Here is a 16,492-nt window from a genome sequence, read left to right on the forward strand (position 1 = left end):
ATCTGCCTTTGTCATTTTCCTCACCAGCATTTTTATGAAGATTTAATGAAATAATGTGCATAAATAATCCTACACAGAGCTTGGTATACAGAGCTAATGCCAAAAGATTTTAAGATAAATTTATTACCTGTATCAACCTCTGTGCTCGTATTCAGAATTAATTTGGCTTCTTTCCTTCCCTGAGACTAGTAAACAGAGCACTTATGAAGCCTCCTCAAACTTCTGTTGGTGTCTCAGCCATCATGGTTCTGTATGATTTTTAATTCCTCTGGAGAAATCCTTTGAGGCCTGTTATGTAGTGCTGCCTGACCTATTCCATCGTGAATTCCCAAAACTCCAAGCTGCTCCTTCATCTGCAAAATTGCCTTTTCTTCTACCAACACCTGTTTCAAAATTTCCTTCATTTTGATTATATTTGTGTCCTCTCAGCCAAGACTGAGGAAGGAAAAAGGATCTACTTCTCCCAAACACACACACACACATACTTTATACATATATGTGAGTACGGCTGTGTATATGTGTGTGTGTGTGTGTATATATATATATATATATATATATATATATATATATATCTAACTAAAGAAGTCCTAGAATTCCAGCCTAATTTCTCCCTAGAGCTTCTGCTTCCAAAACCAGTTTCAGTCTCATTGCTAATATAGTGCTGAGATTTACCTTGAAATAGCAGTGAAGTCTATTGTTGTTTTGGATAGAGAGAAGAACTGCTTGGAATTTCCATTAGGAACAAAGAAGACAGAGTTCTTTAAATTTGTTGGACTGCATTATTATTCTAATATCTTAAATATAATTTCTTTCATTTGTTTTAATGCATTTTTCTATAATAATATTTTTTCATTAATGACGTAATTCTTAGGATTGTGGAAACAGCTCGTTATTCCATCAGTGTGTGCCTTTGCATGGTCAGTCATTAAAATGCCCACAAACCCTTTCCATCACTTCTTCATGTTTCTTTTCATATCATTTCTTTACCTTCATAGGCATATTTACATTTTTTAAAATTTTATTGGAGAGTAGTTGATTTACAAAGTTGTGTTAATTTCTGCTATATAGCAAAGTGAATCAGTTATATAACACATATATCCACTCTATAACTATATAGGGTTAGGGTTATAGAGTATTGAGTAGGGTTTCCAGTGGTGTACAGTAGGTCCTTATTAGTTATTTCTTTTATAAATAGTAGTGTGTATATGTCAATCCTAATTTCTAAGTTCATCCCTCCCCTCCACTTCCTCCTGATAACCATGTTTGTTTTCTACATCTGTGGTTTTATTTCTGTTTTGTAAATAAGTTCATTTATAGCTTTTTTAAGATTCCACATAAAAGCTCTCTATCATATAATACTTGTCTTTCTCTGTCTGACTTAATGAGTATGCTAATCTCTGGGTCTGTTCATGTTGTTGCAAATAGCATTATTTCATTTTCTTTTTTTGTGTGTGTGGCTGAGTAATATTCCATGGTATTTATGTACTACATCTTCTTTATCCATTCCTCTGTCAATGGACATTTAATTGCTTCCATGTCTTGGCGGTTGTAAATGGTGCTCTACTGAACATTGGGATGCATGTATCTTTTTGGTTTATGGTTTTCTCTGGATATATGTCCTGGAGTGGGATTGCTGGATCATATGGTAGTTTCACAGATATAGATCTTTTGTGCTTTGTTTTGAATATTTTTCTTAAAGCCCAGAGTGTTATACAATGGAGTATTACTCAGCCATTAAAAAGAATACATTTGAATCAGTTCTAATGAGGTGGATGAAACTGGAGCCTATTATACAGAGTGAAGTAAGCCAGAAAGAAAAACACCAATACAGTATACTAATGCATATATATGGAATTTAGAAAGATGGTAATGATAACCCTGTATGTGAGACAGCAAAAGAGACATAGATGTATAGAACAGTCTTTTGGACTCTGTGGGAGAGGGAGAGGGTGGGATGATTGGGAGAATGGCATTGAAACATGTATAATATCAAATATGAAATGAATCGCCAGTCCAGGTTCAATGCAGGATACAGGATGCTTGGGGCTGGTGCACTGGGATGACCCAGAGGGATGGTACAGGGAGGGAGGAGGGAGGGGGGTTCAGGATGGGGAACACATGTATACCTGTGGCAGATTCATGCTGATGTATGGCAAAACCAATACAATATTGTAAAGTAAATAGCCTCCAATTAAAATAAATGCATTTATATTAAAAAATAAATAAAATAAAATGCAAAAAGAATCACAAAATATGGGGAAAAAATTCTGAGAAGTCTGTACTCTAGAACAAGCTAAATATTCTCTAGAACAAATAAAATTTACTATTCCTCTTCAGTCAAAAGTATATGCTAAACTATTTGTTATTATTTAAAGGTTAAAATGGTTTTCATAGAATTTTCCTAAATAAAGCAGACTAATGTGCTTCTGCCATATTTACATTTTTAACAGCAGAAAACAAAAGCCAGATATAAACAATTCTTATGAGGATACTTATTTTCAGGTATGATAGAGAATGTATGGAAGAAGTTTATCTACTTATTTTTAATTTGGGTTTTTCACTTTAAATTGGGTTTAAATTTAATTTGGGTTTAAATTTTTAATTTAAACCTATTAAGAAATATGTGTATTATAATCTTCAGGAGACTAACTTTATCATTAATGTGAAGGGTTGGTGTTTTATAATAGATATTTCTGTATATTTTTTAATATGAGTATGTGACTACATATAGAAATCTATAATTTTCTGTATATTTATATTTTACATAATCCTTTATGTGGGCTATATACATGTATGTATGTCTATATGTAAATGTAGATATATATTACTCTATATATAGTGTGTATATATATATATATATATATATATATATATATATATATATATATATATAAATTCTTACATTTCTTTAAGCATCCCTTGCCATTATGTGTAAGGAGTTAAAGGATGAAATCCTTGTCCTCAAGGAGTTTCTAGTCTGTGAGAATATTTAATGCTTCCCAATCTCTCTTGAAGTGCTGTTAGAGACAGAAATAGACATACACAAAATGCTTGATCTGAGTGTTTAATGGATGACTTGGGCTCCTCTGCAAACATCAGGACTTGCCTTATCCATATCTACAGAAACTGTTGTCCCCTTTAGAATAGCTTCATTCAGGAATGCCCCCATATTATTCGAACAGAATTTCCTAATATCTGGAGTTCTACTTTATGAAGGGTATGCCTTTCCAGACCCAAAATGGTAAAATTCAGCAGAAAGAGTAGAGTCTGTGAAATCAGATGCACCTTGCTTGAAATCACCATTTTAATTTTCTGGAAGTTTGATCTTAGAGAAAGTCATTAATTTTCTTATTCAGTCAACATTTCCTTGTTATCTATTACTAAACAACATCTACTGTTTAAGTCCAGCTGTTCCCTCTCCTCTCCATCTGCATTGATGAGCCCAATACACTTAGAGGAGATCATACAACCATATTGAGTACTGTATTCTTACTTTAAATGTAATACCAAAGACCTAATGTACTCCCTCAGAGCTTTCAAAGTATCATTTTTTATGTCTCTTCTTCTACTCCATTACATCTTTCCAAATTCTTATTCTTTGTTGATGACTTTATTACCTACATCATCAAGAAAGTTGAATGATCAGAAAACAGCACCCAGTGCCCCGACCACATTTACTCGTCTATTAACAGGGTCAAATATATGCTGATTTCTTTGTTACCTTGTATAAATTAGATGAACTATTCATCCTCCTTTCTAAAACCAATCCTTCCATTTTTGTACTAGATCCTGTCCTTATCATTTACTCAGCAATATCATTTAGACACTTCTTTTTATCACCTTTTTATCATAAAGTTTTTACTCTCTGGTTGGTTATTTTTATCACTATCATATGTGATGTGATATTTTTCATCAGAAAGAAAGTGTTCCACTGGTATTGTCTTGTTTCTTTGCTTCCCTTTAATGTAAAATCTCCAGAGAAAAAAATTAAAAAAAGATGGATTTCTGCCTACTTTAAAAGGAAGAGGTTGGTGAATACTCTCTTCAGAGAAAAAAAAAGAAAAAAAATAAATACATAAACCTGGATAAATTAATTTTTAAAATATAACAACAAAAGATTCTAAGGTTCTAGAAGTTGACCAAAGTTGAACAACAGATTGAGAAACATATTTGAAAACTTTTTACAGCTTCAGATAAGGACACATTCCTTCACAACTGATTTAATAAGCAAATTTTTAAAAAGTAGTTTTACCAGGTTGGAGCTGGCTCAGAGCCAACTGCTATGGTCTCCGAGAGTACAGAGTCAACTTGAGATGGAGGGAAAAAAATTTGAGGCTTTGTCAGCTATCAGCAAACCTGGCAGCAGTGTTACCCAAAAGTGAGGCCCAGCTGCTTACCACTCTGAAACCAAAAAAGTCTTGTACCAACTTAATATTAGCAAAACTTTCATTCATCTAATTAAATTCAATCTAATCTTAATCCTGACAATGTACAAGGTTCTTTTCTCAAATTTCCTTTTTCACAGACTTTTTCTCACTTTCTGGATCCAAATTAATTTGTCCCTTATTATCCTAATATACATAAGCAACCAGCTCTAGGACAAAGTGATTTTCCTTTTCTTTCCTCAACAAAAATATTGCTAGTCTTTATACTTTCTCTCACTGACAACACATATCCTAATGCTTAACATACTGAAATATTTCCCCTATCATTTAAGTAGATTTAATTACATATTCTAATTTTTAACTTTTAAAGAACCTTAACAAAACCAAGAAACAAGTAACAACTGTTATATCAGTATTTTCTTATTGGTAAACTTAAGAACATATTCCATAGCCTCTAAAAACATACATTTTTCTCATACCACAATTTCCCTTTGATGTAGTACAAGATGTGTGTTTAATGAACCCAAATATATTTTAAAGTTCTACTAAATAACCCAATGCTGAGGCTTCAAGCAAACCGGGTTGTCGTGTATTTCAAGGACACTGTAAGAGTTTACTTCAAGCTTTCTCTTAGGCATATTTTTGTTCTCACAGGGTCAGATTCTGAAAACGGTATTTTGTCAAGCTGCTGCTGCTGCTGCTGCTGTCGCTTCAGTTGTGTCCAACTCTGTGCGACCCCATAGACGGCAGCCCACCATGCTCCCCGTCCCTGGGATTCTCCAGGCAAGAACACTGGAGTGGGTTGCCATTTCCTTCTCCAGTGCATGAAAATGAAAAGTGAAAGTGAAGTCGTTCAGTCGTGTCCGACTCTAGCGACCCCATGGGCTGCAGCCTACCAGGCTCCTCCGTCCATGGGATTTTCCAGGCAAAAGTACTGGAGTGGGGTGCCATTGCCTTCTCCAATTTTGTCAAGCTAGCTTTCTCTAACCGTGTATGCAAAAAGTATAAGTTTTTAAATTTCAAAAGAGCTTCACCTTAACCAAGTTTCTTTGGAGTCTAAAGGATACTGTTAACCATACAATGTTTAATTTATTCATGATTTCATTGTTAATTTTTTTCTCATGAATTGACCCTGTAGTTCCCGTTTTACAAAAGACAGCAATGACACCAGTCACACAAATGGAATATATACTCACACATCAGAAGACAGAACTGTCACAAGTCCCCCAGGAAGATGACCAAATAAATACTTGCCCAACACAAACAGTTCCTGATATGACACACGTCAGATCAATTGGCAAAATGTCCAAATAACACTCAGCGTTCACAAACTGACCCTCAATGGTAGACACATGTCAGATCAATTGGCAAAAATGTCCAAATAGTACTCCATGCTCACAGATGGTCCTTGACATCAGATACACATCAGAACCAATTGACAAAATGCCCAAATGATACTCGGTGCTCACAAACTGTCTTTGGTGTCAGATACATGTCAGAATCAACTGGCAAAATGCCCAAATAACACTTCGTGCTCAAAAGAGAAGTTTGCCTGGGTCCACACCAGGAGACTTACTGAGTCTTGGAGCTTCTCAGATATCCAGATGTTCTTTCTGTTTCATCAAGGAAAAATGTAAGTTGGCAGCCAAAGATTCTGCTGGAAAGTGAAAGTAAAGTGAGATTTGAAAACTGGTTGATATGAATGTAGAATTATTCAGCACACTGGTAAACAGTCTGACATCTTTAAAATTAGACAAACACCTGTCACACTACTCAGTAATTCCTTTCCCTGATACATACCCAAACATGCCAACACAAAGACTGTCCATCAATGTTTGTAGTGGCATTATTATAACAGTAAAATGCTGTAAACATCCAAATATATATCAACTAGTGACTGGATAAATAAACATGCTTTATTTGTACAGTGACATGCTGTTCATTAAAGGAAAGGAATGAATTATGAATATATTCAGCAACAGGAGTAAAACTAGTAACATTGCCTTAAGTGAAAGATATTGATAATATTATGTGATAATATATTGTATTACTATGTCTCCATTTATATGAAATTTTTAGTAAAGGCAAATTATGTAGATAGAAAGTGTATCAGTGGTTTCCTGGAGCTAGAGACAGGCCCAGGACTGACAAACCACCATCAGGGAATATTTTTATGTGATGAAAGTCTTAAAATCAGTTTTCTATGATAGTTGCACAGTTGTATAGATTTACTGAAACTCTTCAAATTGTACATCTAAAATGAATAAATTCTATGGTCCATAAGTTATACCACAACAAAACAAACAAGTAAGAAAATTAAAAAAATCAATAATTAGGAGGCTATTGCTATACTACAGATGAGGGGTCATGGTGACTTTACTAAAATGATAGAGGTGAAGAGGAAGAGAATTTGAAGTATGTGGAAAATATTTTGGTTTGGACTTAATAGGAATTGGCAATGATGGAAGAAGGTGAAAAAAATCTGTAGTTTTGATTTGAGCAGCTGAGTGAATTATATGGTTAGTCTGATTTCTTGAAATTAACCAGCAAAAAAGTTTACAGTATTCATCATGCTAATTTTTAGCTTCCTATTTGATATCCAAGTGGAATTATCAAGTAGAAAGCTGATCCTGGAGATTAAGGCAGAACTAAATCAGTGTATAGATGGTATGTGAAGCAATGGGACTTGAAAATATCCTTCAGTAGGAGAATGGACCTAATAGGAGATACATTAACATTTAGTGATGTAGGAAGAAGATAAGCCATCAAAGGATACTGAAGAGTGGACATTAAAGCTAAAGAAAAACATGGTGTCACACACATAAAAAAGAAAACAAACAATGAGAAAAACAGAAAAGAAAGCAATTCAACATCTAGGCAATTTTCCACTGTATTGAATTTTGCTGAAAAGAAAAGTAAGATAAGGAATGTTTGGCAATAAGCAGACGATTGGTGACATACACAAAGATAGTGTCAGAGGAGTGGGAAAGAACTCTCACTGAAGCTGACTGAAGAGAAAATGGGAAGCAAGTGGGAAGAGGGACCACAGATCACAGCATTGAAAGGCTTTACAATCACGAAGCAGAAAAAAGAAACAAGATAGTATGTGGATACAAGACTGAGCTCCACATTTTCTTTTAGTTTCTTTCCCTTTCTCTCTTCTTTCCTTCCTTCCTCTCGCTCCCTGCATCCCATCCTCCCTCCCCTCTTTTTTTTTTTTTTTTGACTGAATTGTAAAGATTAGGCAGTAAAATATATCTGTAATTTGATACAGTTGGTGAAGTACCATTCATATGAGATTCAGATTGATTCTGTATTTGAATGTCTGTCATTACAGGTTTGCATTAGGGAAAATTAGGTCCAACATGCCCAGAAGCCTGGGTCTATATGGTCTATGCCCCTGCTGACATCTTCAGCAAGACTGATACTCTTGTCTCCAGAGGATCACCCCAGAGGGGATTCTAGACTAGATGCTGCTAGTTTATAATCCCAGTTTTACTGCTGTGGCTGTCAGTCAGCATCAGAAGTGATTCTCATTTCCTAGACTGGATTTTCGGTAAGTTGGAGACCAAGACTTGGGTGATACTTTTTCTAGGATGCTGTCACAGAATGCAGGGAACTGTAGTATATATGGTTTTTAGGAAAAAAAAAAAAAAAGGTCAGTGAACTTCCAGATGTGCAAAGAGGTTTTGAACATCCTCAAAAAGGCAGCGGAACCAGAGGTCAAATTGCTAACATCTGCTGGATCATCGATAAAGCAAGAGAGTTCCAGAAAAACATCTATTTCTGCTTTATTGACTATGCCAAAGCCTTTGACTGTGTGGATCACAATGAACTGTGGAAGATTCTGAAAGAGATGGGAATACCAGACCACCTGACCTGCCTCTTGAGAAACCTGTATGCAGGTCAGGAAGCAACAGTTAGAACTGGACATGGAACAACAGACTGGTTCCAAATAGTAAAAGGAGTACGTCAAGGCTGTATATTGTCACCTGCTTATTTAACTTCTATGCAGAGTACATCATGAGAATAGCTGGACTGGAAGAAACACAAGCTGGAATCAAGATTGCCGGGAGAAATATCAATAACCACAGATATGCAGATGACACCACCCTTATGGCAGAAAGTGAAGAGGAACTAAAGATCTTCTTGATGAAAGTGAAAAAGGAGAGTGAAAAAGTTGGCTTAAAGCTCAACATTCAGAAAACGAAGATCATGGCATCCGGTCCCACCACTTCATGGGAAATAGATGGGGAAACAGTGGAAACAGTGTCAGACTTTAGTTTTTGGGGGGCTCCAAAATCACTGCAGATGGTGATTGCAGCCATGAAATTAAAAGATGCTCACTCCTTGGAAGAGAAGTTATGACTAACCTAAACAGCATATTAAAAAGCAGAGACATAACTTTGTCAACAAAGGTCAGTCTAGTTAAGGCTGTATTTTTCCAGTGGTCATGTATGGATGTGAGAGTTGGACTGTGAAGAAAGCTGAGCGCCGAAGAATTGATGCTTTTGAACTGTGGTGTTGGAGAAGACTCTTGAGAGTCCCTTGGACTGCAAGGAGACCCAACCAGTCCATCCTAAAGGAGACCAGTCCTGGGTGTTCATTGGAAGGACTGATGCTAAAGCTGAAACTCCAATACTTTGGCCACATCACGGGAAGACTCATTGGAAAAGACCCTGATTCTGGGAGGGATTGGGGGCAGGGGGAGAAAGGGACGACAGAGGATGAGACGGTTGGATGGCATCACCGACTCAATGGACATGAGTTTGAGGATCTCCAGGAGTTGGTGATGGACAGGGAGGCCTGGCATGCTGCAGTTCATGGGGTTGCAAGAAGTTGGACACGACTGAGGGACTGAACTGAACTGAGCTGAACTGATATATATATATATATTTATTAGTAGAGAAATAACATTTCTAACTATAAATGAGAGCATTAGGTGGAGAGTGTGTCATTTTACCAAAGGCCAATTAGAGAAGTAACAAGATTCCCCAAAATTTTGCCCTTCCCTCCTAAGTTCCAGCTCAAGGCCAATAGCAAGTACATTTCTTCTCAAAGTGAAAGACTGGTCTACGGTTCCTCAGAAGACAAATCCAAGGGACCAGAACTCTGTTTCAGCCTGCAGCTCAGAGACTTTAAGAGTATAGATTTCTCAGTCAGTCCTTCAGAGAATAGTTCTCCCTGTCCGCCTGGTGGTAAAGAACATTGAATGCTACTTCAGTGTTCTTCAATGTTGTGAGTAGAAAAGGGAAAAATCTCATTTTCTACTTCTCCTCCACCTCCCCACATACTCTTCTTAAGCCATAAAGTTTCTGTCCTTTTGCTGTGAGGGAAGTTTACATTTGATCTTCTCCACTGTTTGTCACTAGTTCTGATGGAGACAGAGTTAATTTGAGTCCAGCTGAGGCTACATAGGTGAACAAGGTGAACGTACTGACCCATCTGTAAAACTTGTTTTTATTCAACCCAGGCACACATTCTACTCCTCTTTCTGATCTTGTTTTTCATGTGTTTTTTGCTAAGGGTCTTGGAAGGCAAAAAAAAAAAAAAAAAAAAAAAAATCTCATTTTGAGCCTCTGATTTTTGTGACTTGTCTAGAACGTAGTAGGCATTCAACAAAGTCATTTATCAGTAAATTAGTTAAACATGAAAGCTTTCCTGGGTTCATCAGATCTTAAGGAATCAACAGGCTTACGTACAAACCTCATCTTGAATTCTGGATGGCCTGTGTTAATCTCTGGGATGAATCTCCTCAGACGGTCAGTGCAGTGTTTGTTCTGTACTCCTAGTCCCTCAGAATCAATGTTCCTTAGTCCTCTCTTCCTCTTACTGATTTTCACTACCTATGATTTCTAGGAGTGTATTATCCCTTCATCTCTATTTTATCTAGGATCTGCTTCCAATAAATTCTTCACAATAAGCATCCATGATTAATGAAGAGTCACTGAGCACAGATCAGTAGAGTTCATGACCTTGAGCACTGCAACAATCGCTGCATGCAAGCCACTGATATTAAGTGATGGAATAAATTCACTGATGGATACAAAGATTTAGATAACATAGAATTTGATTAAAATACCTCAGTAATATATGGGTAGGTAGATATACCTACCCATACCTACAAGTGTGTAAATAAATTCCACAGCCTATTGATATTTTTGAGACTAATTTTCACAGTTAGCCAAATATGACAAAGTTCAGAGAAAAAAAGATGCTCATTAACTATAGCTAAATTTTGAGTGTTAATTTGTCTGGTGCTTAACAAAATGTCCAATATCCCCAGTGAATACTCTTAACTATCCCACTCATTTTTAAAAGATGAGGAATAAATCACAGAGATTCTTAAGTAACTTGTCTAAGGAAATAGAACTATGATTCAAACCCAGGTGGTTTCTCTCCAGGATCTTCAGTTTTAGTGATACTTTCCTATATAATTTCCAAAAAAAAAAAGACAAAGACAGAGAGATAGGTAAAGAGAGGCAGAGGTTATGCAGTATGAAAGACTCTTAAATCCACTTGGAGCTAAGATTTGGCAAGAGGTCAGCTAGAATATTGGTTTTCTCTAAATTTGCAGTCTGCATCACTAATTTTTCAAATCTTAATAGAATTTTTTGGAATGATGCAAACATTCTACATCTGTATTTTTCAAATAGAGGAGTCACTGGCAACATGTAGCTACTGAATACTTGAAACACAGGGAGGGCAACTAAGGTACTGATGATGTAATTAGTTTAATTAATATAAAGAAAAATGGGCACAGGTATCTAGTGACTACCAGAGTGGACACTGCAGCACTAAGCTATCGACTCTCAAGAAACTTGGAGCAACTCTTTCCTGTCTGCATATATTCCCAAGCATCCAGAGTTTTCTGACCTTTGTGTCCAACCCTAGATTTTGTCTAGTGACTTTGCTCTTTCTTTTTTTTTTAATTTAATTTTATTTTTAAACTTTACATAATTGTATTAGTTTTGCCAAACATCAAAATGAATCCGCCACAGGTATACATGTGTTCCCCATCCTGAACCCTCCTCCCTCCTCCCTCCCCATTCCATCCCTCTGGGTCGTCCCAGTGCACCAGCCCCAAGCATCCAGTATCGTGCATTGAACCTGGACTGGCAACTTGTTTCATACATGATATTTTACATGTTTCAATGCCATTCTCCCAAATCTTCCCACCTTCTCCCTCTCCCACAGAGTCCATAAGACTGTTCTATACATCAGTGTCTCTTTTGCTGTCTCGTACACAGGGTTATTGTTGCCATCTTTCCAAATTCCATATATATGCGTTAGTATACTGTATTGGTGTTTTTCTTTCTGGCTTACTTGACTCTGTATAACAGGCTCCAGTTTCATCCACCTCATTAGAACTGATTCAAATGTATTCTTTTTAATGGCTGAGTAATACTCCATTGTGTATATGTACCACTGCTTTCTTATCCATTCATCTGCTGATGGACATCTAGGTTGCTTCCATGTCCTGGCTATTATAAACAGTGCTGCAATGAATATTGGGGTACACGTGTCTCTTTCCCTTCTGGTTTCCTCATTGTGTATGCCCAGCAGTGGGATTGCTGGATCATAAGGCAGTTCTATTTCCAGTTTTTTAAGGAATCTCCACACTGTTCTCCATAGTGGCTGTACTAGTTTGCATTCCCACCAACAGTGTAAGAGGGTTCCCTTTTCTCCACACCCTCTCCAGCATTTATTACTTGTAGACTTTTGAATCGCAGCCATTCTGACTGGTGTGAAATGGTACCTCATAGTGGTTTTGATTTGCATTTCTCTGATAATGAGTGATGTTGAGCATTTTTTCATGTGTTTGTTAGCCATCTGTATGTCTTCTTTGGAGAAATGTCTATTTAGTTCTTTGGCCCATTTTTGATTGGGTCATTTATTTTTCTGGAGTTGAGCTGTAGGAGTTGCTTGTATATTTTTGAGATTAGTTGTTTGTCAGTTGCTTCATTTGCTATTATCTTCTCCCATTCTGAAGGCTGTCTTTTCACCTTGCTAATAGTTTCCTTTGATGTGCAGAAGCTTTTAAGGTTAATTAGGTCCCATTTGTTTATTTTTGCTTTTATTTCCAATATTCTGGGAGGTGGGTCATAGAGGATCCTGCTGTGATGTATGTCAGAGAGTGTTTTGCCTATGTTCTCCTCTAGGAGTTTTATAGTTTCTGGTCTTACGTTTAGATCTTTAATCCATTGTGAGTTTATTTTTGTGTATGGTGTTAGAAAGTGTTCTAGTTTCATTCTTTTACAAGTGGTTGACCAGTTTTCCCAGCACATCTTGTTAAAGAGATTGTCTTTAATCCATTGTATATTCTTGCCTCCTTTGTCAAAGATAAGGTGTCCATATGTGCGTGGACTCTTCTCTGGGCTTTCTATTTTGTTCCATTGATCTATATTTCTGTCTTTTGCCAGTACCACACTGTCTTGATAACTGTGGCTTTGTAGTAGAGCCTGAAGTCAGGTAGGTTGATTCCTCCAGTTCCATTCTTCTTTCTCAAGATAGATTTGGCTATTTGAGGTTTTTTGTATTTCCATACAAATTGTGAAATTATTTGTTCTAGCTCTGTGAAGAATGCTGTTGGTAGCTTGATAGGGATTGCATTGAATCTATAGATTGCTTTGGGTAGTATACTCATTTTCACTATATTGATTCTTCCAATCCATGAACATGGTATATTTCTCCATCTGTTAGTGTTCTCTTTTATTTCTTTCACCAGTGTTTTATAGTTTTATATATATAGGTCTTTAGTTTCTTTAGGTAGATACAGTCCTAAGTACTTTATTCTTTCCGTTGCAATGGTGAATGGAATTGTTTCCTTAATTTCTCTTTCTGTTTTCTCATTATTAGTGTATAGGAAGGCAAGGGATTTCTGTGTGTTGATTTTATATCCTGCAACTTTACTATAGTCATTGATTAAGAAGAAGTAAAGCTCTCACTATTTGCAGATGACATGATCCTCTACATAGAAAACCCTAAAGACTCCACCAGAAAATTACTAGGACTTTGCTCTTTCTGTGACTCAGGCTTCTGTTCCATTTTCTTTAATATGGATCCTGAGATGGGCTTCAATAATATGTGAACTCATTTAATTTCTATGCAGAATTTTGCTCATATTCATGTATGTGTATATATGAACACTTTTATTTTATAAACTCATTATGAGATACTCAGGAAGGATCATAACACATGGTTAAGAGTCATTATAGCACTGTTTTTTCCTTCAATCCTGAATTCTTATCATTTGTGGCTAGATTGACCCCCCCAAAAGTGATATCTCAGCTGTGCATTTGGGTACATCTTCCTAAAGATAACAAGTCATTGAAATAGAAGATATTTAATTGTATGACACCAAGATGTTAATACTGATCTTTGTTACTGCAACTGTTAGGCACTAACATCTAGAATGATTTATAAGTTCATCTAGGTCTTACTCAGAATTACAATAGGAAATAGAGCTGCTGGAAACTCAAGGAGATTACTAAAGTAGCTGCACAGTAGTGGGAATGCATAGAATGAGAGATCTCTATGCAAGAACAGGGAAACGAAGTCCAACTGTGTTCTCAACACCAAGGCCAAATGACTTCATGAATCTGAGTAATGTTTGAATCTGTCTTTTGGGAGATTCTCCAGAGATGGCTTTCACCTGACTGGGTCAGTTTTTAGTTGTAAAACTCATCACAAGTTCTATCTGGCATTCTCTTCTTTCAGGTGTAATACAGGAAAGGATCTCAGAATTCTTTTCCGGGTATACCTTAGGACAGAGAAGTCTAATTTCCACGAAGAAAAAGGACAGGGTCTGAATAAATTAGACTGAATGGGAATATTGGGAATATTTCTGAAAAGGGGTTAAAGCAACTCTCCTCTGGCTCCTCTGGATATCAGTTTTCTTCTTCTCCCACAAAAAATTACCATGAATGTAGTGACTCAGCATACATATATTTATTATCTTACAGTTCTGCATGTCAGAAGAACAACATGGTTCTCACTGGGCTAAAATCAAGGTCTCACCAAGTCTGCATTCCTTTCAGAGGACTCCAGGGAAAATTCTACTCCCTTGCCTTTTCCAGCATCTAGGGGCTACTCACATTTCTTGGCTCTTGGTCTCCCTCCTTCATCTTCACAAGTCCTGCTGAGTCTTTTTCAAGTTGTTGTCTCTCTGGTTTTCTGCAGCTGGGGACTTTTCTTCACTTTTGACGACTCATATGATCAGATATGACCTATCTGGGTAATCCAGGATAAACTTTCATCTGAAGTCCTTAACTTAATGACATCTTCAAAGTTTCTTTTGCCATACAAGCCACTATATTCACAGGTTTCAAGAATTAGGAGGTGAACATCCTTAGAGACTGTTATTCTGTTTATCATAGTGGGTCCTTATAAAATTCCATGGAAAGCCAAGTAATTTCTTCCTTCATCACTTGCTGTAATCTCAGGTTCTTTTAGTACCCATACACTACTAGGAATGCAGATAGTCAGAAGTTTAGTCCTTGAAGACTATCTTTCTTATTCTGTCCCACATCATGCAAGTGGAAAACTTGAGTCTCAATGAGGATTTTGTCTAAATCAACAATTTAAGATCATAATTAAGATACATACAGGTCTTCATATATGTGTTCATGAACACTTCTTATGTCTTGTTTGTGCCTGATAATATTTCTTTTCTGGTTATTTGCATCAGTTTTTATGACCCAGATAAATGTACAGCATCATTTTTTCCTTAGAAAGGAGGCAAGCAACTACTCCATGTATCTAGGTGAATTGTATTCCAAATAGCTTAGGTGTTGATTAAAGTTTTTTGTTATTGTTCTCCTAGATATTTTAGCATATGGTGGTCAGTAATAGAATTGCTTCACTGGGGTAGGAATATCAGTTTCTGTATCAGACTGAGAACATAAAATATTTGTCACTGCCTCTCATGGTTACCATCTCAAAACTTATTGTCAGTGATTCTAATTGAAGCTGATTGGCTTAATGAGTTCTTTTCTTTTTGCCTAGTCAAACCTTTGATCCACAGTGCTGTCATTCAACCAAACTATTAACAACCATCAGACCTTCACCCTTACTGGGATTCCAGGAATGCCAGAGAAGGACTTCTGGTTGGCCCTGTCCCTCTGTCTTCTTTACAGTTTCACATTCCTGGGTAATGTCACCATCCTAGCTGTCATCAAAGTTGAACAACATCTCCATGAGCCCATGTATTATTTTCTGGCAATGCTAGTTGCCACTGACATCAGCCTTTCATTGTCTTCCATGCCCACCACGATCAGTGTTCACTGGTTCAGCTGGTGCTCAGTAACCCTTGATGTCTGAGTCACTGAAATGTTCTTCATTCACACCCTTGGGGGAGGGGAATCAGGTGTCCTGGTGGCCATGGCCTCTGATGGCTTTACAACTATTCGCTTTCCTTTGCACTATGCTACCATTCTCACTCATGGAGTCATTGGCAGGATTGGAGCAGCAGTCCTGCTGCGGAGTGTGGGGACTGTGCTCCCTGTGCCTTTCCTCATCAAAAGGTTACCTTTCTGTCACTCCAACACCCTCTCCCACGCATACTGCCTCCATCAGGATGCCATGAGGCTTGCCTGTGCTGACACCAATGTCAACAGCATCTACGGCCTCCTGGCGGTGATCTTCATCATTGTGCTAGATGCCTTGATCCTCTTGGCCTCTTCCTTTCTAATCTTCCAGGCAGTATTGGGCATTGCTTCCTGGGAAGAGAGACTCAAGGCTCTCAATACCTGCCTCTCTCATATCTGTGCCATGCTGCTCTTCTATGTGCCTCTCATTGACATGACTGTGATTCCCTGCTTTGGGAAGCATTGGTCACCCATAGTACACACAGTCATGGCCAGTACCTACCTGCCACTGCCTCCTGTGCTCAGTCTGATTGTATACAGTGTTAGGACCAAGCAGATCCGTCAGTAGATTGTCCAAGTGTTCCGTGGGGGCAGGGTGGGCTCTTAGGACTTTTGTGCAAACACAATCGAGCCAGAGAAGAGGATCAAGTACAGCACTGTCCAATAGGAATTCCTGCAGTGATGTTATATGTTCTAAATCTCTGTTGTTAATATAGTAACCACTAGCCACACCTGGCT

At 37.3% G+C, this 16,492-nt stretch overlaps 1 pseudogene; it reads left to right on the plus strand.

The window, feature by feature from the left end:
* The first annotated feature begins 5,836 nt into the window (after positions 1 to 5,836).
* Positions 5,837 to 16,361, plus strand: LOC102400121 (annotated as a pseudogene).
* The last annotated feature ends 131 nt before the right edge of the window (positions 16,362 to 16,492 follow it).

This window comes from Bubalus bubalis, chromosome 16, assembly GCF_019923935.1.
Source record: "Bubalus bubalis isolate 160015118507 breed Murrah chromosome 16, NDDB_SH_1, whole genome shotgun sequence".
Lineage (NCBI taxonomy): Eukaryota > Metazoa > Chordata > Mammalia > Artiodactyla > Bovidae > Bubalus > Bubalus bubalis.